This window comes from Mustela lutreola, chromosome 7 (genome assembly GCF_030435805.1).
Source record: "Mustela lutreola isolate mMusLut2 chromosome 7, mMusLut2.pri, whole genome shotgun sequence".
In the NCBI taxonomy this organism is placed as follows: Eukaryota; Metazoa; Chordata; class Mammalia; order Carnivora; family Mustelidae; genus Mustela; species Mustela lutreola.
In genome coordinates this window covers 17,543,731-17,560,860 of record NC_081296.1, presented here as the reverse complement: position 1 = coordinate 17,560,860, position 17,130 = coordinate 17,543,731, and positions in this window count along the sequence as shown.

Genomic DNA, 17,130 nt, shown 5'->3' with positions numbered 1-17,130 from the left:
GATGACAGCAGTTTTTTACCCAAAAAAGTATTTTAATTAAGATACCTACACTTTTAGATATAACATTATTTCACACTTAGTAAAGTATAAATATAACTTTTATATGCACGGGAAAATTTAAAAAATATATTTGACTCTCATTACTGTAATGTTCACTTTATTGTGGTGGTTTGAAACTAAACCTGCAACACCTCTGAGTAATGCTTGTATGTGGAATGAGAATAAAAGGAAGGAAGGAAGGAAGTACAGAGGGAGGGAGGTAAGGAAGAAGGAGGGAGAGAAGGCAGGCAGGAAGGAAGGAAAGTAAGAAGGAAGGCAGGCCGGCAGACAACCAAGCTCAAGCTGTGTATACAGAGAACAGACTGGTGGTTGCCAGAGAAGGAGTTAGAGGAAGGGAGATGTAAAGGAAGAATGAATTGTTGTTGTTGTTGTTGTTGTTGTTGTTAAGTTTAAATAAATTTTAAAAAATGAAATAAAATAGAATAAAATAAAATAAAACCCAACAATAAGTGAATAGAAAAAAGAAAAGGGAAATTAAGGTCACTCTTTGAACCAGGGATGTTAAACAAACAATTTCAAAGTAAAGAGATTATTTGCATTATCTGAATACACCTAAACCCAGAAGACAAGAAAGGAAGAGTGGGTAATAGAGCTGGCATCATAAGAACCCACTGACCTTTGCTGGGTTCAATTTTCAAGAAAAAGGTCACAAACCTAGAAATTCTTTCTGAAGCTGGAAAAGACGAGAAAATGGATTCTCCCTTAGAGGTTTCAAAGATAAATGTAGCTGGTGAGATGCACTGTGGCTTCTGATCTGCAGAACTGTATGATAATAAGTATGTGCTGTTTCAAGCCTTTAGGTTTGGGTTAACTTGGTACAGAACCAATATGAAATCTTTAAAATATTTTATTGTCCTCAGCAAAATGATCTAAAATTATTTGAAAAATCAACCACACAAGTGATTCAATTGTATTTTAATCTTCCAAATGCATTTTGATAGAGATTTATCAGCATATTATACATTTAGAAAGAAATTAATATTTTTTTAAAGATTTTATTTATTTATTTGACAGAGAGATATCACAAGCAGATGGAGAGGCAGGCAGAAAGAGAGAGAGAGAGGGAAGCAGGCTCCCTGCTGAGCAGAGAGCCCGATGTGGGACTCGATCCCAGGACCCTGAGATCATGACCTGAGCCGAAGGCAGCGGCTTAACCCACTGAGCCACCCAGGCGCCCCATAGAAAGAAATTAATATTTTAAAATTCAAAAAGAAGCTACATAAACAACACTTCAGAAAAGTCAATGGTAAAATGTGTGAGGAGAGAGATACTTTATTAATTAACGAATTTATTATTCATTCTTTACTAGACATGAATTTATTATATTTGATACTCAACCACAGACTACTAGCATTCTGATTTAGTTTATTATTACATCTAAGTTAAAGGATTTATGCGTAAAACATGTACTAAATTTTGATATTATATAGCTGTCTAGTAACTTCTATTTTCCTGCTAAGATATGTGTGATTTTATTCTCTTTGATGTTGAATAAAATCTATAGTGAGATCCAGTTTTCTTTAAAAAAAAATTTTAGAGATATAGCTTATTATTCATGGACTCTGGACTAGAAACAAATTCAAATAGATTCAGCATTCAGATCAATTGCAGCATATATATTTTTAGGTGATAACATTTTATTAAAAGGTTTTCTGAAAGAGCTTAGAAAAAAATAACACTTGAAGAATAATACCAATTCATATGAATTAATAAAAAGAAAGCCTAAACTTGTTAGGATATTTTTGTGACATGGAAATGGTTTATTTTTATAATATACTCCAAATTAATTCACTGTTCTTATGCTTGTTATTCATTCTTAATATATATCAATATTGTTTGCTGATATTAGCATAAATTTATCAAATTATGTATTAATTATGTATTAATCAGTGGCAGAAGTTGCCTGTTTGTTCCAACTTATAAAACACATTATTCCTCTTATTAAACACATACATTTACTTAATATTTACTAATATTTACTTAACAATAAATTATAATAAATGATAAATCATTGACAAAACTTCCTTTGAAAATACTAAAATGATGGTCTAGTGTTATCTAACAGGGTCCAAATTTGATCTTGCGGCTTCCATAATATTTTCAGCATTCTTTATATTAAACAACCCATCAATTTCACTTTTTAAAAATCCTATTAGGAGAGAAAACATATTTCTCTTATTTTTTGTTTGTTTCCTTATTTAATACAGTTAAGCCTTTGCTACCAGTAAGTTGCAATCTTTAAACACTGACTAATCAGAATGAAAAAAATACAGGAACAAGGACATGTACAGAGGCTTCGTGAAGAACCTTGAAGAAATTACAGTTGACCTTTGAACAATTTGGATATGAACTGCATGAGTTCTCTAATAGGTGGATTTTTTTTTTTTGGTTACAAATACAGTACTGCAAATGTATTTTTTCTTACAATTTAATAATAATATTTTCTAGCTTATTTTATTATAAGAATACAGTATATAACACATATAGAAAATATGTGTTAATACACTATGTTATTGGTAAAGCTTCTGACCAGCAGTAGACTATTAGTAGTTAAGATTTGGTGGGAGTCAAAAGCTGTATGTAAATTTTCGACTGTGTGGGGTATGGGTTCTCTTAACCCCCACATTGCTCAAAAATTAACTGGATTTACATCTGGAAATTTAAGTAACTTTGAAGTTTTAATAAAATGAGGTATGTGTCAGTGCTAAAAGCATTGTATCCTGGCTCTTGACAACCACACAATAAAGAATTAGAGATCAATGTCCAAAGTGAAAGCAGAAGGCAGGTTTATTAAAGCAACAGCACACTATCTAAGGGAGAGCAGGTGGTATTCCATGAGGTGGAGGTGGCCCTTACTTTGTTTTGGGATTGGATATTTCTTGGTCTTTTTGAAGTGGGAGGAGCTTTGACATGCAGTGGAGTGATCTCTAATTGAGGCTGCTTCCAATCATTTGAGGGACTCCTACCACAGGTTGGGAAGAGGAGTTGTTGTTGTCATTTTTATTTTATTTTATTTTTTAGGGTTCCAGAATTCATTGTGTTCCAGTGTTCCATGCAATATGTGCCCTCCATAACTCCCATTAACAGGCTTACCCAACCCTCTGCCCCCTCCCCTCAAAACTCTCAGTTTGTTTCTCAGAGTCCACAGTCTCTCATGGTTTGTCTCCCCCTCCAATTTCCCCCCACTCACTTCTCCTCTTGATCACCCAGTGTCTTCCGTGTTATTCTTTATGCTCCACAATTAAGTGAAACCATATGAAAATTGACAATCTCTGCTTGACTTATTTCACTCAGGATAATCTCCTCCAGTCCCGTCCATGTTGATACAAAAGTTGGGTATCCTTCCTTTCAGAAGAAAGCATAATACTCCATTGTAAAAATGGATCATATCTTCTTTATCCATTCATCCATTGAAGGTCATCTTGGTTCTTTCCAAAGTTTAATGACTGTGGCCATTGCTGCTATAAATCTTAGGGTACAAATGTCCCTTCTTTTCACTGCATCTGTATCTTAGGGGTAAATACTCAGTAGTGCAATTGCAGGGTCATAGGGTAGCTCTAATTTTAATTTCTTAAGGAGTCTCTACACTGTATCCCAAAGTAGCTGCATCAACTGGCATTCTCACCAATAGTGTAAGAGGGTTCCCCATTCTCCACATCCTCTCCAACACTTGTTGTTTATTGCCTTGTTAATTTTGGCCATTGTAACTGTGTAAGGTGGTATCCCAATGTGCTTTTGATTTGAATCTCCCTGATGGCTAATGATGATGAACATTTTTCATGCATCTGTTTGCCATTTGTATGTCTTCTTTGGAGAAGTGTCTGTTCATGTCTTCTGCCCATTTTTTGACATGATTATCTGTTTTGTGTGTGCTGAGTTTGAGGAGTTCTTTATAGATCTTGGATATCAGCCCTTTATCTGTAATGTCATTTGTGAAAATCTTCTCCCATTCCGTGGGTTGTCTCTTCATTTTGTTGACTGTTTCCTTTGCTGTGCAGAAACTTTTGATCTTGATGAAGTCCCAAAAGTTCATTTTTGCTTTTGTTTCCTTTGTCCTTGGGGACATGTCTTGAAAGAATTTGCTGTGGCCAGTGTCCCAGAGGTTACTGCCTATGTTCTCCTCTAGGATTTTGATAGATTCCTGCCTCACGTTGAGGTCTTTTGTCCATTTCGAATTTTTCTTTATGTATGGTATAAGAGAATGGTTGAGTGTCATTCTTCCATACATAGCTGTCCACTTTTTCCAGCACCATTGATTGAAGAGGCTGTCTTTTTTCCACTATATAATTTTCTCTGCTTTGTCAAAGATTTTTTGACCATAGAGTTGATGGTCCATATCTGGGCACTCTACTCTGTTCCACTGGTCTACATGTCTGTTTTTATGCCAGTAGCATGCTGTCTTGGTGAACACAGCTTTGTAGTAAAGCTTGAAATTAGGCAACATGATGCCCCCAGTTTTGCTTTTTCTTTTTCAACATTCCCTTAGCATTTCAGGGTCTCTTCTGGTTCCATACAAATTGTTTGGAATTGTTTGTTGTTGTTTGTTCCAGCTCTTTGAAAAGTTCTAGTGGAATTTTGATCAGGATAACAGTGAAAGTATAGATGGCTCTAGGCAGTATAGACATTTTCACAATGTTTATTCTTCCAATCCATGGATGTGGAATGATCTTCATTTTTTTTGTGTCTTCTTCAGTTTCTTTCATGTGTATTCTGTAGTTCCTCAAGTACAGATCCTTTACCTCTTTGGTTACGTTTATTCCAAGGTATTTTATGGTTATTGGTGCTATAGGAAATGGAATCAATTCTCTAATTTCCCTTTCTACGGAAATCAACTGATTTCTGTACATTAATTTTGTATCCTGAAACATTACTGAATTGCTGTTATGACTTCTAGTAGTTGGGGGGGGGTGGAGTCTTTTGGGTTTTCTATATAAAGCATCATGTAATCTGCAAAGAGAGAGAGCTTGACTTATTTTTTGCCAATTAGAATACCTTTTATTTCTTTGTGTTGTCTGATTGTTGTTTCTCGGACTTTTAGTACTGTGTTGAATAACGGGGTTTAGAGTGGACATCCTTGTCGTGTTCCTGATTTCAATTGGTAGGCTGTCAGCTATTCCCGTTTAAGGATCATATTCGCTGTGGGTTTTTCATAGATAGATTTTATGAAGTTGAGGAATGTTCCCTCTATCCCTGTACTTTGAAGTGTTTTAATCAGGAGTGGATGCTGTATCTTACCAAATGCTTTTTCTGCATCAATTGAGAGGACCATGTGGTTATTCTCTCTTCTTTTATTGATTTGTTCTATCACATTGACTGATTTGTGAGTGTTGAACTACCCTTGCATCCCATGGATAAATCCCACCTGGTCATGGTGGATAATCTTTTCAATGTACTGTTGGATCCTATTAGCTAGGATCTTCTTGAGAATCTGGCATCCATATTCATCAGGGGTATTGGTCTGAAATTCTCCTTTTGGATGGTGTCTTTGCCTGGTTTGGGGATCAGAGTAATGCTGGCTTCATAGAAAGAGTCTGGAAGTTTTCCTTCTGTTTCTATTTTTGGAAGCAGCTTCATAAGAATAGGTGTTATTTCTTCTTTGAAAGTTTAGTAGAATTCTCCAGGGAATTCACCAGGTCCTGGGCTCTTGTTTTTTGGGAGGTCTTTGATGACTGCTTTGATCTCCTAACTAGATATTGGTCTATTCAGGTTGTCAATTTCTTCCTGATTCAGTTTTGGAAGATTATAGGTTCCTAGGAATGCATCTATTTTGTCTAGGTTGCTTAACTTACTGTCATATAACTGTTACAACTGTTGATAATAATTTCTGATGATTGTTTCTATTTCCTTGCTATTAGTCATGATCTTTCCTTTTTCATTCATAATTTTATTAATTTGGGTATTCTCTCTTTTCTTTTGGATTAGTTTGGCCAGTAGTTCATTAATCTTATTGATTCTTTCAAAATTCAGCTTCTAGTTTCATTGATGTGTTCTACTGTATCTCTAATTTCTATCTCATTGATCTCTGCTTTAATCTTGATTATTTCCCTTCTTGCATGTGGGTTTGGCTTAATTTGTTGTTGATTCTCCAGGTCTTTAAGGTGTAAAGAGAGCTGGTTTATTCTGGAGTTTTCAGGTTTTTTGAGGGAGCCTGGTGGGAAGAGTTGTTTTTTACCTTAAAAGGTTTGTTCTGGAACCATCATGGCAACTCTTTTCCATGGGGATAGCAATGCAAGTGCATTATGATAGATCTAGGGGTTACTCTGGGGTAGAGGTAGAAGGGGAAAGAACATTTTCAGTACCAGTGTCTCCTGGTTTGTTAGTCCCAGGGTCTCAGAAGTCACAAAGTCAGGAGGTTGTGCCCTCAGTCTTCTAATGTGTAACCCATTTTTCACCATCCTTGCCTCTAACTCGTCTCTCACTGCCCACACATTCAGATATAGGGGAATATTGATTGACAAAATATTAATTGCCAAATAACAGTAGTTGGAGAATAAGAATAATGCAGGCACCTGATTATATAATATTACTTAAATAAAATGTGTTTTTTTAAGAGCTATTGGAAGTAAATTCCTCAATACTTTAATCACACAGAATGATGGAATCCTAGATTTTTTTTTCTTGCATTTACTAAGAAAATGATCATGCCTCAAGTATATTAAAATGGAATAGGGAAAATTAAAAATTGTTTTAAGTTGATTTGCGTGTGTTGTGCGTATGTGAGAGAGAAAGTGAGAGAGAAAGAGAAAGAGAGAAAAAGAGAAAGGGAAAGACAAAGAGGTGGCTGCAGTAAATTGATGAGTTGCAGGATCGATTTTAAAGTTTTGTCTTTTGCTTTCTACATTTCCTTTTCCTTAGGTTCAAGAGAACAATCAGTAATATCTCAGATGCCTGCTGGTAACATCAGCAGAAAGAGTTAGAGGTTCTCAGAAAATTAAAGATGAGATATAGTTTTCCTGACATAAGAAAAGTCATTTTTTGTCCCCAGCTATTTTCAATGATCTATACCCCACCTGTGTACTTGCCCATGCACACTTCTTGCAAAACTTCCTGGGAGGTTCTTACAAAGAAATGCAAAAACCTCACTAGTTAAGGATTGTGAGGGAACAAGGCAATGGGAAAACTAAAAGTCACCACCGGACCAGGAAATAGCCTGAGCTATTGAGACAATAAATCAGTGGTAAAACTCCTAGTGCTATTTCAAAAGTAATCAAGGCCTTGCATTCCTTGTCCCAGAAAATGAGCCCAAGACCCCATCTAGTTTATATCTGCTCTTGAAGCCTGCAGAGTCCCTTTCCCTTGTCCAACAGTTACCTCTGCTTTATTCTAACGTTGAAGTTTCTGCCCTCAGTGGAATACAAGCTTCATTCATGTGAACATGCAATACATATTGCACAAACACATATGTGGATGTGCATGCATCCACAACCTTATGACCAACCATACACGGGATAATAAAACTCTCCCTTCTGAATATTCATCTTAAATACTAAATAAAAATCTCTCTCCTGTTCAAACAGTCAAGGCTTTGGAATTTATTCCCTGTGATCTCCTTGTATCTTATAAACAGAGATTCCTTTGTTTGACAACTCCACCTGTTTCTGTGATTCACCGAAGACTGACCTCAGTTAGTTCAGTTACTGTAATGGCTTTCACTACTCTGATTCTACCTCTGCAAGTCTCCAAATTTAACTATTTTTTTCTCCCAATTCCGCATGTTCTTGGCTTTAAACTGCAACTCTGAAGAGATGATTTGCTTGTTTAAAAAAAAAATCAAGAAAAGGGAGTAGTAATCAACATTGTTACTTGGAACTTCCTGCCCTAAGGGGCTCTCCTGTTGTTTTTCTTTGACTTCCTGGACTAAAACGACAGAAATTTGGCAATATATCACTCCCCAATCCAGATTACTGACAGAACAGTTTATACTCTTAGAAAAATATTAGTTTAAAAGATCACATAATTAAATACTCAAGCATGTAGTGTAATATTGTGGTTTACAAGAAATATATTTTGGTCATCTGAATATTTGGTTTTCAACCATGGTTATGAAAGACTCCTCCCCTAGAAGATAGATAGGATAACTAACCGCTTGTTTGCTTTTCTGTAAACCGCTGGCTTTTAGGTATAGACCAGGTTATTAATTAGGTTATTAATTGCTTATTAATCGCTCTTTTGCCCTTCTGTAACCGCTTGGCTTATAGAAATAATAGAGACGCCATGATGGCATTCCTACCTTCCCCCTTCTTGTTCCCCTTTCCCGCCTCTCTCCTCCCGCGCGCGGGCCCTCAGAACCAATCAGCTTGTTCCCCCTTCCCGCCTCTCTCTTCCCGCCTCTCTCTTCCCGCGCGTGGGTCCTTAGAGCCAATCAGCAAACTCCACGTATGCCTTTTTCAAAAGTTCTAACTGTCAACCAATCAGTTGCGCCCCACCCAAAACTTGTTTGTACCTGTTTATAAAAACCCGGCGCCACCACAGCCGGGTGTGCTCAGCTAGCAGGAGCTGCTGACCACCCGCAGGCGTGCGCTGACCACCCACAGGCGCCTGCGTAACAATAAAGAACCTCTTGCTGATTGCATCCAGTGGCAGTGTTGGATTCTTGGGTAAGGGGATCCGCGGGTCTTTCATTTGGAGGTCCCACCGAGATCATCGGACTCCTGCCCACGGATCCAACTGACTCCCACCGGGAGGTAAGCTGGCCAGCATTCTTGTCTCCTGTCTCATGTTCTCGTTTGTATCCGGTCTCGTGTTCTCGTTTGTAGGCCTCTGTTTTGCCTATGCTTCGGTAGTATAGGACTGTACGACAGCGCGCGTTGTTGCTCTGTATTCTGTAGGCAGCTTGAGAAGGAGTTGACGAACTCGGACTTCTCCCCTGCCACCCTGGGGGACGCCCCAGGGATCAAGGGGGGCCGCTTTTTCGGGGCCCCACAAGTACATTTCTCTGTCCGCCACAGAGGAGCCTCTTGGTTCCCCTGGGCTGGTTCTGTCCGCCACGGAGGAGCCTCTTGGTTCCCCTGGGCTGGTTCTGTCCGCCACAGAGGAGCCTCATGGTTCCCCTGGGCTGGTTCTGTCCGCCACAGGGAGACCTCGTGGTTCCCCTGGGCCGGTTGAATTTGTACTTTCGGTTTTGTACCGAAATCGCGCAGCGTCCTTCTTGTTAATTGTGTTGTGTGTCTTACTTATTGTCCTTGGTGTTTTCTTTGACTCCGAATGGAGGCCAACAATGTATGTCTCCATGTTATGTCTTTAAATGTGGATATATGTTCCTTGTACTGGTCATGAAGGTTACATTCTGTTTAAGGGGACTCTGGCTTTATTTCTCTCTGTTTCTCCTAATAGATGTGGGGGACTTCTCCCTCACTCACTTCCCATGTAAATGGCTATTACTGGAGCCAACTGGGGTTGGTCTAACTCGAGACAGAGACTATAAGGAATATTCCCAAGCAGCTGCCGAAACTCTCTTTGTTTCGGGGAAGTTTCCTTGTGTTCTCTGGCCTGACTTGGACTGCCTAACCCCTCCCCCCTTGCTGGTGGGAAAGCATGGCGTCTGCTCCTCTGTTGGGGCTTATGAGCTCTGAAACCGGGAATCTTTTCTCTGCCTCCTGGCAGCACTTTGTTTCCTCTGTTTTCCCCTTCTGTTTCTGTACCAACGCGCGTGCAACCTGCATGACTAGCCTCTAGATCATGCACCACAGCTCCTTCTCTCTTCACTGTCAAGGAGCAAGAAGAGAACCCCCTGGACCTAACACCCACTCCAGATCTTCCCACACATGTCTCAGGTAAACATTCAAAGCGGAGTGGGCCCAGGTGGAACGCAAATCAGTATTGGAACTAAGTTAAGTTTGTTGGTTTAATTAAGATAGATGCATCTTTGAAGTTAACAGCAGTAAATGTGAAGCTTTATTCTATCGAAGTTTACTAAAGGTCAAATAAGCTTGTGTTACTAAAATTTGTTAGCAAAGGAATAACTAAACTGATGGTTAATTGTCTGTCTCAAAGTTCTAATGGGTAATTGCTGAAGTAACTTTCAAAGTCGTTGGTAACCTGAAAGTTTTAAAGTTTTGCTTGGATGACAAATGGAATTAAATTGTGGACATCTAGGTCTTAACCAAACAGGATAAAATGCTAAGTCATTCATTACTGGATGTAGGTTTGTGCTTTTTTACTTACTGCAAAGAAACTAAGAGTATTTAAATCTGCTGGTAAACTTGTTTGCCACTTAACTGATTCATAAATTGCCACCTGAAGAATTCTGTTGTAACAGTTCACAATTGGTTAATAACTAAAGGTGTTTCTAAGAATACGAAGTTCTGCTTAGTGTAACTAAGACTGATGGAAATAAAGGGAAACTCTGTATGTAGGAAAGTAGGAGATATGTAAGAAAGATTTAAGGAATGGGAATACATTTTTTTGAAGGTAAAGGAAGGTAATTTTGTCCTAAATGAGATGGTTGTTTAGAAGGAAATGGCTTGGGACAAAACCTGAATGCAAAGGAAAGTTGTAGAAGGTTTGTGAAGGGAAATCTTCAGAAAAGGAATTTTAGCTATGGTCAAGAATGGATTAAGATTGAAATGAATGGGTTTTAAAGGTACATTGGTACAAGACTGAAATTGTCTCTGTTCAAAAGGACAATGTTTTCTTAGATCAATTGATCTGTTAAGAAAATGTAAATGGTTTTCTCTTTGCCTGCCCAGAAAAACCAGTTTCTATGTTTTATCAGGTGTTTAACATCCCTAATTATATTTAGGCATGTGCTTTAAAACTTCATAAGATTTTAGCAAATGTTGACAAGATTTAAATCGTAAATCTCTTTAACTCAGGCTTTTCCTTGGTATGTGAAGTTGCTCGTGAAGTACTACGGAACCAATGATAAACCTTGGATTACATTTGGGAAAATACTATAACTATTCTAGAGATTCTACGCACTTCCTAAAGTTTTAACGTTTTGAGAGACCACCGCTTGATACTGTAATTATGGAAATGTTATGTATCACAGAAATAACCTGATTTCCTTGCAGCTAAATTGTAAACTCCCATGTCTCTTTAGCTCTAACCATATCTATTCTGAGTTTTTGTCATTTATAATTGTTTTAATTCTCTTGTAAAATGAGTTTTATCTTCAAGTAGATTCCTATAAAGGACTTTCAGGACAAATAGATATTTGATATACTTGAAAATCCTAATACTGAAATGGGTAAGAATTTCCAGAACTGACTAAAGCCGCATTCACCAGAATTAGTAACATGGGACTAAATGAACTAAAAGATTATAGTGTTGTGTCTCTTAATGTTTGGTCTTACTTTAAACATTGCTGGTTCTCTCTAATGTTTGCTCTTCCAGACTAGGGATACTCCCTCCTAGTTATCTGTAACTTACAGAGATGTAAAAGTATTGATTTGTAAACAAATCAAAGCATTCAACTTTTCTCTCTATCTGAACCCTCTGAAACCAAAAGGCCTCAGTAAGTATTCTTTCTTCCATGGCAATCAGTCATTTGCATAAGTTCAATAAGAATCTGTTCTCCTTGTAACAGGACACCATTGTAAACTGGTTATTTTACCAAGGCTTTGACTGGAATGTCATATTTGAAAAGACTCAGATATGACCAGACAGTTTAAAGGAACTAAGGTTGACTTTATGAAACCTGGAGCCATAAAGCCCCTTGGGACTGTTGGCCTGATACCTTGCTTACAGAGTTCCCAGCAGCCCCACCAGGTGAGTAAAGAATGTCACTCCTTGGTAGGTGCAGTCTCCGGAAGAGGAATTTGCCCAAAGGTATTGCAGGCATGCCTCATGGCAAGTACAGGGCTTGGCTTCTGGCCCGGAGAGGCTACTAAAAGTTCAACCTAGAGATTCCTTATACAAAGTTCCAGCAAAGCAGATTCTAAAAGATCTATTGATCACAGTCACTGTTCTTGCTGAGCTTATGTAAATAATTAGGCCAAGTTTGTTAAAACTGGACTTGTTTTACAAGTGAATTAGTCCTGATTTGGCTATCTCTGGAAATGAGGGTTATTTTAGAGAGAAAAATTGTTTTAGTAACACACCTTTATGTATGTTAAATTCTAGATTTGATTGTCTTTAAATGTTTGTTTATCTAAGCTAAACAATTTGAGGTAAACTTCAGAGAAGTTGCACAATAGCTTCTTTAGTCGATCTTATTATTTTGTGGGGATATTAGCAGACCCCACAGCACATGATTAAACAACTGGAAAAAATGATTGATTCCCCTACAATTGTATAACTTAACTAACACCTTATGTGTAGCTGGGATAATGAAATTGCCTAAAAACCACCATACCACACTCCATAGGATTAACTATGGACTTGTGGAGATAATGGATGACCCCACTTTCTTTATGAGTGGATTGGATGATCCATGGGGGGCTCCCCTTATCTCTTGACAAGTTTTCTCACTTGCCAGTGATCCTCTGTAATCAGGATATTGTTAAGGCTGGACCACTCAAAGGTCGTCTTATTGGTTTCATCCCTTAGTCATATTTATCCTAGAGGCCACCTCTGTTGAGGTGCAATTGCAAATAGATGCTTTAGCTAAGCATGGAACAGCCCTCCTATAAAAGAGCCTCAAAGCTCACTATGGGACAGTCCTTGACTGTAATGATGTCACATCAGGTCCAGATTTGTCTTAGAAGCCAAAGACCACCAATGGATGATGGAGGCCAACTTATTAAATACTGGGCTACATTAACAGATATGCCAGAAATAAAACTTGTCAAACTTTAAACCTAGTTACCTGTATGCCTGAACCTGACCACTGTACTTCTTTCTCTATAGAGCAAAAATGTTCTTTGTATTTTATTTGATCTTGCTCATTCTATATGGCCAGATTTAAGATACCCCTGTTAAAAATATGAATGACAGTTGGTTTTCTGATGACAGTAGTTTTCATAGAAAAAAAAATAAGAAAAGCTAGGTGTGCCATAGTGCTCACTAGCACTTTGCAATTGCCAAAGTCTAAGAATTAACATTTATACTGACTCCAAATATGCTTTCCTGGTACTACATGCCCATGGAGCTATTTGGAAGGAAAGGGGATTGCTATCAAGACATAACTCCCCAATCAAATATGGGCCTAAGTTACAAAACCCTCCTTATCGCTATACTGAAGATGGCATATATCAGATCCGGGATACATATTTGTGGTTCACACCCACGATTGGACAGCTCAGTTAAAAGGCAGTTTTATGCTGGGAACAAAAGAATCATACGTAGGATACTTGGACAAATAACACACAGTATCGAGGATGGCTATCATTAGAAATGTGTTCCCAAATAATAGTACTCCAGGCTACTGAATGTTTTGCTACTGATTGGGTAAGGTGACCTGGCATTAGATGGCCAGCTCCAAACGAAACCCACTGGATATGTGGAACCAACCTGTGGCCCTGGCTTCCTCCAGGGTGGATAGGTCGCTGTACTTTAGGATTTGCCTGGATTCATGGGCGCATTACTACAACCATTACAACTCCAGCTAATCTCCCCAACTTGAAACAAAGATGGACACGATCTGTTTTTAAATGGTATGATCACTTAGCATCCATTTTTGTTCCATCTGTGGAACTAGAGGATGTCATGTGGCATGTAGAAGCCCTTAATAAATATACTACAAAGGCACTCAATGATTCACTAAATAGCATCTCCCTGCTTAATACCGAAGTGTCACAGATATGCAAGGCAGTCCTACAAAATAGGATGGCCTTAGATGTCCTGACAGCAGCCCAGGGTGGCACATGTGCAATCATCAAAACAGAATGTTGCGTGTACATCCCAGACTATCGCAAAAATGTCACAGGAATAATAAAGGATATGAACACCCAGATTAAGGCCCTACAAGATCCCTCTCTCTCTTTTAGTGATTGGTTAAGTTCCTGGTTTGAAGGAGGACTATGGCCAAATCTCCTTCTCAGGCTTCTCATTTTTATCACCTCATTAACCTTAATATGTTGCTTTGTTCAATTTTTCTCTACTTGGTGCCGAGACTCCATTGCTGCAATGACTTCACCATGACAGACGATCCTTGTCGTGTGAGAGGATGCCTCTTCACTGTCAGCGCTGGATTCGGCTGCCTCCGCCTTTCGTAACTCCCCTATACATTCCTCCACTGATCAATATTGACCCCAGTAGGTAGGGACAGCTCTACGCCCCTATTCAGCAGGAAGAAGTTACAGAAGATGAGACCTTCCACCTTCAACCACCTTAAAGATTTAAGAGTCAAAATTGTTCAGGGGGAAATGATGAAGGAGCAGGAGGCTGGCTGAGGATGGAGAAGGGGCTGATGCCTTGCACCCCCTCTTCACCCTTCTCCACCGCGAAAACTGATTCAACAGATTGCCTTGGCTTACTACTCTGTTGTCATCTATAACGGGCCCTCTCATCATTCTGTTACTAATTCTAACTTTTGGTCCTTGTGTCTTAAACAGGTTAGTACAGTTCATTAAAGATCGCCTGTCTGTTGTTCAGACTATGGTACTGACACAGCGATACCAACTCCTCAAACAAACAGAGCCCCGGACTAGCTCAATGCAAGGGCAGGACATGCAAGAACAAGACGAATGGATAGAAGATTCTATCCATGATAAAGAAAAAGGGGGGAATGAAAGACTCCTCCCCTAGAAGATAGATAGGATAACTAACCGCTTGTTTGCTTTTCTGTAAACCGCTGGCTTTTAGGTATAGACCAGGTTATTAATTAGGTTATTAATTGCTTATTAATCGCTCTTTTGCCCTTCTGTAACCGCTTGGCTTATAGAAATAATAGAGATGCCATGATGGCATTCCTACCTTCCCCCTTCTTGTTCCCCTTTCCCGCCTCTCTCCTCCCGCGCGCGGGCCCTCAGAACCAATCAGCTTGTTCCCCCTTCCCGCCTCTCTCTTCCCGCCTCTCTCTTCCCGCGCGTGGGTCCTTAGAGCCAATCAGCAAACTCCACGTATGCCTTTTTCAAAAGTTCTAACTGTCAACCAATCAGTTGCGCCCCACCCAAAACTTGTTTGTACCTGTTTATAAAAACCCGGCGCCACCACAGCCGGGTGTGCTCAGCTAGCAGGAGCTGCTGACCACCCGCAGGCGTGCGCTGACCACCCGCAGGCGCCTGCGTAACAATAAAGAACCTCTTGCTGATTGCATCCAGTGGCAGTGTTGGATTCTTGGGTAAGGGGATCCGCGGGTCTTTCAGTTACTGACTCACAGCTTCTAAAACTCTTGAAATTTCCTGTGACAAGGGTGAGAGAGGTGTGTTTTGTTATGTTAATGAAGTGACCTTCAGACCTCACTCAACGGCAAGGGCTGTTTGCCTGAAGGACCAACCACTTGGTGAAAGCCTTTATAACTTTTTGCCCAACATGCCTCCCCTTCCCCCCAATTCAGGGTTATCTGAAGAGGGAAGAGGAGCTGGAGATTAGATCAGCAAATGACAATGATTTAGTCAGTCATGACTATGTCATGAAGCCTCCACAGAAAACCTGAAAGGACTGGGTTCAGAAAGCTTTTAGTTTGTTAAATGTATGAAAAGGCAGGAAGAGTGACAGTCTTACAGAAGGTAATAGAAGCTCTGTGCCCATTCTCCATACCTTGCCCTGTGTACTTCTTTATCTAGCTATTGATTTAAATCCTCTATTATATCTTTTAATAAGCTGGCAAATATAAATTAAGTATATTTCTGAGTTTTGTGAGTTCCTGTAGCAAATTAAAAGATCGTAAGAAGTAGGCCACTGGGACCTCCAACCTATAGTTGCTCAGTCACAAGCACAGGTAATAACCTGGGGCCTACAGTGAGACTGGCATCTGAGGTGGGGTTGGAGATAGTCTTGGAGGACTGATCCCTTAACTGATGAAATCTTACACTATGTTCAGGTAGATAGTGTCAGAATTTAGTTGAATTCTTGGAGACTCTGCTGTTGTCTGAAAATTATTTGGCATTGTTGGTATGATGTCCTAAAACCCAAAAAGATATAGCTACCTCAAAATAAGAATAAGGTTGACAGCTTATATATAATAAGTGAGTATATCAGGGATTTAAAATATACCCAATAAATAGTGTAAGGAAATAAGGAAAGATTTTGAAATAAAAACAAGAATAAGAACCTATTGGTACTAATAGATTAAATATATGTAATCTAGTTGAATTAAGGATACAATGGATAGAATACGTAATGGGTTCGATAGAGATAAGAAGTCACTTAAGGATATAGTCATCTGGATACCAGCAAAGCATTAAAATTATCAATATAAAAGAGGTGTAAGATGTAGGTGATGTGTGTGGAACAAAAGCTAGAGAAAAAATTAGATTTCCTTACTACTCAAGCCTGTTGACAAGTCTTTGAAGTTCCTCTGGGGATTCAGCTGCTTCAATGTGGACACGTCCACTCAGGGCAAAAAGCATTCTTAGTCCACCCCCCAGGACACTGAAAATCTACTTTCACATGTAAAAATTACTTTGGAAACTTCTTTATCTCTACTCCCCACCCCTTCCCTCAAGATATACATTGGCAATCATCTCCCAAGCATATACCCACTGATACACATCAGAAGAGTCTCTTCCCTGAGTGTTTACTAAATCATAATAAATGACCTTTCCCTAACAATAGCTAGCCCCCTCAAGGTCCTGGAAACCTTGTTTATAAAATACCTTGGAGGCTTGTGCTATCCCTAACCTCCTCCCAAATTGAAAGTATATAATCAGCCACTCTTCATGACCTCTCTCTCTCTCTCTCTACTCCAAATAAATAAATAAATAAATATTTTTTAAATAAAATAAATTAAATGACTTTTTTTTAAAACGAAAGAAGAAAAAAGGAAAGAAATATTTGAATATTAATGTACATCTATTTCTCAAGCATAAAATAGTCAAGACACTGGATTAAAACTTACATACAAGAAAAGAAAGAAAATATTCATAACTATAGTTGACTCTATAAATCCCAAACTAGGGCATACATACCAAAAACAAACAAAAAAAAAATCATAAGTGTTAGAGAGAAAAAATATAATTCATTAATAAAGAAACAAGAATCAGACTGACAGAAAAATTTTAAATAACATCAGATATAAAAAAGAAT